Here is an 8,477-nt window from a genome sequence, read left to right as displayed (position 1 = left end):
CAGAGCTTGGCATTCTCTTGCTCGAGCTCGACTCGGTGCTTCCCGACCTTCGCATCGACTCGCTTCACGCATTGGGTCTCCATCCCGGCAGCCATAGCCGACCTCTTGAGCTCCCGACTCTCCCCGGCTTCCCGAGCTCCATCCTGGCCTTCTTGAGCTTCATCAGGGCCTTGCCCTTGAGGTATTGCTTCAGCATTTGCAGGCATTTGAGTGTATTCTCACATTGAAACAGGGCAGGAACAAAGGGCAGCCACTCTTCTTGAGCTCCATAGCTCATATCTTCCCTCCCCTTTGCATTGGGCCTTCATGGCTTGGTATGTGCCTACCTTGGGCCATCATTGAGCCCCCCATTACCCCCTTTTCAGCCCATGTGGAGCAACAGCAAGTTCAGCACCAACAGGGCAGATTGCATCATTTTTTCCAGGCTGTGAGCACTCATCTACTTCAGCTCCACACTTGGCCATTGCTTCTTGCTCTCTACCTTGATCAAGAGGGCTATAGACTTCATGTTTGATGTCATTCAAGCTTTGGGTATTGGTCTTGATCTTTCGGGGCTGATTTCTTCAGATTTGGGACTGTCATAAACTGTCATAACAGGCTGAAAACAGGGCAGCACCATTGGCATTAGCATTTGTTGCTTATACTCCATTCCGGTTGTGCTATTTGATGCCCGTATGCGGTCTACATGATGCCTAGTGCCTTGGGAATGTATGCACATGATTATGCCATGATTTTGGCTTGAAATATTGGCTGATTTGGGACTGTTATTTACTGTTATACAGTGCTGGAAACAGGGCAGCCACACTTGGCATTGGCATTTAATGCTTATACTCTACTCCGGTTACCTTGTTTGATGCCCGTATGCGGTCTACTTCCTACCCGGATGTATTGGGGATGTATGCATTTGGTTTGACCATGATTTTGGCTTGAATTTGGGGCTGAAATCTACTGTTTAGAACAGTAAATACATGCTGGAATAACAGTGGGCTGAAGGTACTTTACATGCTTTGGCACTTACCTACCGATACCGGATGTATGCTTTGAGCTTTGGCATGATATCTCTGACATTTGGGGACGACTTGGAGCATATGTATGAGATTATGGGATGCTTTTGAGCTTCGCATTAGCTCCGTCTTCACTGGCATTTGGACCGACTCGGCATGCTCGTGGACCGCCTATGCCTCATGTCTCTGCTTGACAGTTAGGCTTTTGCATTACATGCTTTGGTTCGTGACATATGCTATTTGGTTCGTGTATGCCATACCGACATTTGGAGCTTGGATTTGGATGTATTTGAGCATTCCCGGCTTACTTGATCACTGATCTTGGTTGCTATTTGGATGTCATTGAGTTGACCGAGAGCTTATTTGGGCTTATGTATTGCTTCATGGTTAATACGACCGGTGCTTCATGTATGTCATGCTCTCTCGGATGCGCTTGATGCATTGACAGGGTCACTTATCACTGGTGCTTTCTCTTGGGTTGTTTGAGCTTCTGAGCTCGCTTTGTACGCCTTTTGTGCCAGTGGGAGCATTTTACATGCTTTCTTGACCTTTGACAGTTGCATGCTATTGGAGCACTTACATGTATTTGGAGCAGTTTATGTCTTAAGCAGCTACATACACATTGAGACTTTGGGATCATACTCCGATCTTTATGGATATGCATTGATGTACTCTTGGTTCACAGGATGCTTATGAGCTGAGTCTCATATTTGGATCTTTCTCTTTGAGCAGATACCTATTTGTGTCAGGTTTTGGCAGTTACAGGAACACTTTGCCTAGAGTGTCTAGGGGTGTGCCTTTCACTGGCAGATGTTATTTTGACATGCTTGGTGTTGAGCTCATGTTCTTTTCACTGTCATTGGCCTTGCTTATGTCCGTTTCATGCCGGCTTTGGACCTAGCATTGTTTGCTTGACATTGGATCCTATTTTGGGACAGTTTGCTCTCTAGACTGCATACCTGCAATTTATTACAGCAAGCAGTTATTGGTGGACTGAGGTGTACTTTTCATGCTGAAATATCCTGATTTGGTGTATCGCACCTAGTACTAAGTGGGCAGCAACTTTTGGCACACTTTGCTCACCCTTTGGACCCCGTTTTGGTCATTTTTGGGCAGTTTCTGCAGTAAAACAGCAAGCAGTTTTGGGCTGTTTGGGCATTTCCAGCCTGCATAATGGCGTCATCTTCGCATGATAGTGCCATCTTTAACATTACAAAGTTGGATGGTACCAACTACTCTTACTGGAAGAGTCAAATATGGCAGGTTTTGGTGCAGAAATCTCAGATTAAGCCACTTCGGTTGAGTGGGGAGCAGCTTGAAACTATGGACATTGACGACTGGCTTGAACTTGATGAGCTATGCAAGTCCACGATTGTATTGTCTCTCACTGAACAGGTACATTATAATGTATTTGAGGAAGCACAGAGTGCATGGGATCTATGGAATAAGATCAAGAATCTTTATGATAAGAAAAGTCCGGCGAGTCAGATGTACTGGTTGAAGCAGCTTATGGATCTGCGCATGAAGGATAATGCGACTATGTCTGCTCACTTGAGCCAGTTCCATGCTATACTGAAGAACCTGACTTCGCAGGATATCACCTTTGGAGAGGAAGTAACTCCTCTTTTCTTGCTTGGAACTCTGAATGAGTCATGGGATGTATTCTGCACTACCCTTTGTGCCTCTAGTGCTACTCTAAAATTGGCAGATGTTGAGAGTGCTCTTCTTCAGGAAGAGGTGAATCACAAAAACTTGGATGCCTCTCGTGGTAGTCATGCTTTGACAGTTAGAGGCAGGAATGACAGGTATGACCGTGGTAATGGCCGAGGCCGTGACTCGCAGAAGGGTCGGTCTAAATCTCGTGGTGGCAAGTCGCGTAGTAAGTCGCGTGGACGCAATGCAAATGTCACTTGTCATCATTGTGGGAAAAAGGGCCATATTAGACCACAGTGTCATGAGTTGCGCAATGAGAAGCGCAAGGATAAGGGGAAAGATAAAGTGCAGGAGAAGTCCTCTGATCGCAGCATAGTACCTGCGAAGTCCAACGTCAAGATTGAGGAAATTAATGTCACGCAGACTGAAGAGTCCGATGGTGGTGATGAGTTTATACTTGCAGCTAGTTCTTCTGATGCTTCACACTTGACTGAGACACCTAGTATGTATGCACAGTGCTGGTTATTGGATTCAGGTGCGTCCTTCCATGTGACGCCTTACCGTGAGTGGTTTCACTCTTACCGTACTGTGTCTGGATCAGTCAGACTTGGAGATGACAGGTCTCTTGATATTGTGGGCTGTGGAGATATTCAGTTGCAGTTTTCCACTGGCAGTTCCTTTTTGCTTAGGGATGTACGTCATGTACCTGCGCTTACGCGTAGTCTTATGTCTGCAGGACAGTTGGATGATGCAGGATTTCATGTCTGTTTTGGGGATTCTGCTTGGAAGATTACCAAAGGCAGACTTGTGCTTGCTAGAGGCGCCAAGGCTGGCAGCCTCTATCCTCTTGTTGTATCTGGGTCTTCTGTAGACCATGTTTTGGCAGTGGGCTCTATCCCACATGTATCACTTTGGCATGCCCGTTTGGGGCATATGTCTTTGAAAGGAATGAAAATGTTATCTGGTTTGCAGTATCTTCCGCCTTTGGATTATGCATGTTTTGACTCGTGTGATCATTGTCTTTATGGTAAGCAGAATAGGTCTACGCATAAGAAATCGGGTAGGCCATGCATGAGTGAGCCCTTGGCATTGGTGCATTCCGATGTTTGTGGGCCTATGCCTTGCATGTCTATGGGTGGCGCGAAGTACTTCGTTACCTTCATTGATGATTTTTCTAGGAAAGTGTGGGCTTATCCCATAAAGCAGAAGTCCGATGTCTTGGCAGTTTTTCAGAGATGGCTTGCTCTTGTTGAGAACCAGACTGGGTATAGGCTGAAATGCCTTAGGACAGATAATGGGGGAGAATATGTCTCGCATGCTTTTGAGCAGTTTTGTGATGACAGGGGTATTAAGCGTCAGTTGACCGCCCCTTACACCCCACCCCAGAATGGTTTGGCTGAGCGCATGAATAGGACTATTCAGGAGCGTGTGCGCTCTATGCTTAGCCATGCAGGCCTACCCCCGAGTTTTTGGGCTGAGGCAGTTAGTACGTCAGTGCATGTCATAAACCGATCGCCTTCCAGTGGATTGGATTTCCAGGTTGCAGAGGAAGTTTGGGCTGGTAAGCCACCCTCTTATGCGCATCTCCGTGTCTTTGGATGTGAGGCATTCTGCCATGTGCCCAAGGACAAGAGGAGTAAATTGGATCCAAAGAGCATTAAACGCATATTCCTTGGCTATGGTGAGTCAGGAGAGATGGGCTATCGCCTATGGGATCCGCAGGCGCGGAAAATAGTACGCAGCCATGATGTCGTCTTCCATGAAGACAAGATGCACAGGCAGCCTGAGAAGGTGGTTGAGATCCGCAGAGTGATCTTTTAGGAGGAGCCTAAAGCTCCAGCACAGCCAGTAGTACAGCCTGCAGCAGTTCCTCCACAGGGCCAGGATGTTGGACAGGTAGTTAGACAGGCAGCAGAGCCTGCGGTGAGACGGTCTGCTAGAGATAGACGTCCACCTGACAGATTTCAGCCCTCTATGCATTATGTTTTGGTTACAGATGCAGGAGAGCCTTTCACTTATGATGAGGCTATGCGCAGGGGTGACAGTCACTCCTGGGAGAGGGCTATGCAGTCTGAGATAGACTCTCTGCATAAGAATGAGACTTGGGATTTGGTTGCCTTGCCTAAGGGCAAGAAGGCTTTGCCATGCAAGTGGGTGTACAAGCTGAAAAGTACCCCTGGACACCCCAAGCCGGCATACAAGGCTAGATTGGTAGCAAAGGGTTTTAAGCAGGAACATGGTGTGGACTTTGATGAGGTCTTCTCTCCTGTGGTTAAGATGACCACCCTGCGCTTAGTCTTGGCTTTGGTTGCACAGCTTGACTTAGATCTATATCAGATGGATGTCAAGACGGCTTTTCTACATGGGGACTTGCATGATGAGATCTATATGGATCAGCCTAAGGGCTTTGCAGAACCTGGCAGGGAGCACCTAGTGTGCAAGTTGAAGAAGAGCTTGTATGGCTTGAAGCAGGCACCTAGGGAATGGTATCATAAGTTTGATGCCTTTATGCAGTCACAGGGCTACAGCAGGAGTGCTATGGATCCGTGTCTTTACACGAAGAAAGCCCGTGATGGCAGTTTGCTTATCTTGGTACTCTATGTTGATGATATGCTGATAGTAGGGAAAGCTCATGATGAGCTAGATGCTCTTAAATCTCAGCTAAAGAAGAGCTTTGAGATGAAGGATTTGGGACAGGCCTCACATATACTTGGGATGCGCATTAAGCGCGATAGGCATCAGGGACTTTTGTATCTCTCACAGCGGGAGTACATTCATAAAGTCCTTGAGCGCTTCCGCATGCAGGACGTAAAGCCTATTGGCTGTCCATTACCTTCTTATGTGAAGGTATCACAGGCCGATTGTCCGCAGACAGATGAGCAGAGGGCCGAGATGGCTAAGATCCCTTATGCATCAGCCGTGGGCAGTTTGATGTATGCCATGATAGCCACTCGTCCAGATATTGCACATGCAGTTGGTGTTGTGGCACGCTATATGGCTACACCTGGCAGCAGACATTGGGATGCCGTGAAGGGTATCATGAGGTACCTGAAGGGCACAGCAGATATGTGTATTTGCTATGGCAGCCAGGATACAGGGGTCGTGGGGTACACTGACTCCGATTATGCAGGACATGCAGATAGTAGGAAGTCCACTTCTGGCTATGTATTCACCTATGCTGGAGGGGCTATCTCTTGGATGTCCAGGGTTCAGAAGTGTACGGCTTTGTCTACCACTGAGGCCGAGTATGTTGCAGCCACTGAGGCTTGCAAGGAGGTCATATGGTTAGGCCGTCTAGTTGCTGACCTTGGGATTGATGCTACACCTACACTGCATTCGGATTCTATGAGTGCCATTCAGTTGGCTAAGAATCCGGTCTTCCATGCGAAGACGAAACACATTGAGGTGAGGTATCACTTCATACGTGGTGTCGTGGAGGACAGGTCTGTTGACCTTGTCAAGATCTCCACTGACGAGAATCCTGCAGATTTGCTCACGAAGAGCCTCACTACTGAGCGCTTTGCCTTCCTCAGGAGGTTGATGGGCGTTGGATGAGATGTCACCTTTCCTCACCTATGTACATTTGTACTGTCTTTTCTTTTTCTTTTCTCTCTCACTAGGGCAGATTCGCCTTTAAGTGGGAGGTTGTTGGGGGTAAAGGCGCCTCCGCCGTGCCGCCCCGTGTATTACTACACTAACAGTACCCGCCACTGCACACTGCAGGTGGCGGGCGTCCGTCACGTCACTTTATTCTTTATTCTTTTAGTGACAGTTTGAATAAAGGAAGGCCCGGTCACACATTGTGACTGTTGGAGTTCCCATTTCTTGTCTCTCTCTTTCTTGCTCTTGCTCTCCCGCCATAGCTCGCGTGCAAGCTTCGATCCTTCTCACCTTTCAAATAATCCCCACCCACACCCCCACCCCTACCCACTGTGATGCGCCTGCACTCGTTACGCACTCAACATGGCACAGAAAGGTAACACGATATGTGAGCTCCAGGTATACTCTTGTATTATTCAATCAAAGAAGCGGGAATACATAGACACATCCCAAGACACTGCACATAAGAGGGTTCACCACTGGGTATAGGGAATCACACGTAGAGTGGAAACAAGGCAGGGCTTTGAGTCACTAGGTGTTTTCGGTGATAATGACATAGTATAGCTACAAAGCCCTTACACTCACCCCCGCTTATTGGATTGCTGTCCTCAGCAATCTAAGGGTAGCGCTTTATTTGACTCATCCAGGGTCTTAACATAGCTTTTTCTATCAAGCTGGTCAGTGTCTACCGGTCTATGTGATCACGGGGTCTTAACAAAGTCTATACTATCAGACTGGTCAATGTCTGCTGCACTAGGACTTGGGGGTCTTAACACAACTTTTTCTAGCAAGTTGGTTAGTGTCTACCCATCTAGACTTGTTGAGGGCTCTGTTGGAGTTAGTGATGTTGGGATTACCATGCGAATTCACCCTTGACTCAATTACATTTGAGGAGTGGAGGCATTTTGGGTCTATGATTGAGAACCGCTTATTTGTTGGAGAGGCTCAAGGGGCATTGGAAGGAGTAGTGGGGTTCTCCTTGAGCCAAAGGGCGAAGGTGTCTTTGCCGCGCTCACGAGCCTTTACTTCTGAGATCCAAATGGCTTCCTTGAGTGGATGCCTGTGCCACTTGGTGAGGTACTCGAGGTATCCTCTTTGTTCCCGGCGTCGGAGGAATGCTTCTACTTCGAAGGGACTGTTTGAATGGAGCATTGGTACGTGCTATCCCCATTGGTTGTCGGGATAGAACCTGCACAGAAGATGAGCATGAAAAGCATTATTGGACACATACACTGTCTGGCAGGTCGAGTTTGTAGGTGACTTTATTCAGCACTTGAGTGATTCAGTAGGGTCCATAGTAGTGGTAGTTGAATTTGGGAGTCACGTTCTTGGGGAGTGACATATTCTTAGAGCTGACTAGGACCATGTCTCATTTGGTGAATAGTACGGCCTTCCTCTTTTTGTTGGCTTGCTTAGTCATAGTGATTTTGCTTTGTTCTAGGCTCTGTTTGGCTGTTGCATTTCGATCTCTCCATTTCTTCAGGAACTCCTCCGCATCTTGATCTTCCACTTTGGCCACTTCGGATACTAAGGCCAATGGGGTAATGACTTCTTTTCTTGTGGCCAATTCAAAGGGGGTGTAACCGTTGCCGACTGGATGGAGTTGTTGTAGTGGAATTCCAAGACATCAAGGTACATGGCCCAATCTTTCTAGTCCACTCAAGCATAGCTTATGAAATAATCTTCAATGCCTTGGTTGACTCATTCTGTTTGTCCATCTGTTTCAGGATGGAAGGATGAGGAGAATCTCAACTGTGTTTCCAGGGACTTGAAGAGTTCCTTCCACATGTTGCTCATGAATCTTCCATCTCTATCTAATACTATAGCCAAGGGTAAGCCATGGAGTTTGAATACATGTGTGAAGAAGAGGTGGGCTATCTCCTTAGCGTTCAATGGGGGTTTGGCTAGGATGAAGTGGCCTTGCTTGGAGAAATAGTCCACCAATACAAAGATGATTGTGTACCCATGGGACTCGGGAAGTTCCACAATGAAATCCATGCTGATAACATCCCATGGGCAGTTTGGTATGGGCAATGGCTGTAGTAATCCTGTTGGCTTTGAGCATGGTGCTTTTACTAGTTGGCAAGTGGGGCAGGTTTTGATGTAGTCGATGACTTTCTCCTTCACAGTGGGCCAAAAGAATTGCTTCCTAAGGGCCTCCAAGGTTTTGCTTTGCCCTTTGTGTCCTCCAAGTTTGCCATCATGTATCTCATGGAGGAT

Source organism: Lygodium microphyllum, chromosome 3, assembly GCF_053477565.2.
Source record: "Lygodium microphyllum isolate KBCC chromosome 3, Lygodium_microphyllum_v1.1.10, whole genome shotgun sequence".
Taxonomy (NCBI): domain Eukaryota; kingdom Viridiplantae; phylum Streptophyta; class Polypodiopsida; order Schizaeales; family Lygodiaceae; genus Lygodium; species Lygodium microphyllum.
This window is presented reverse-complemented; position numbering follows the sequence as displayed.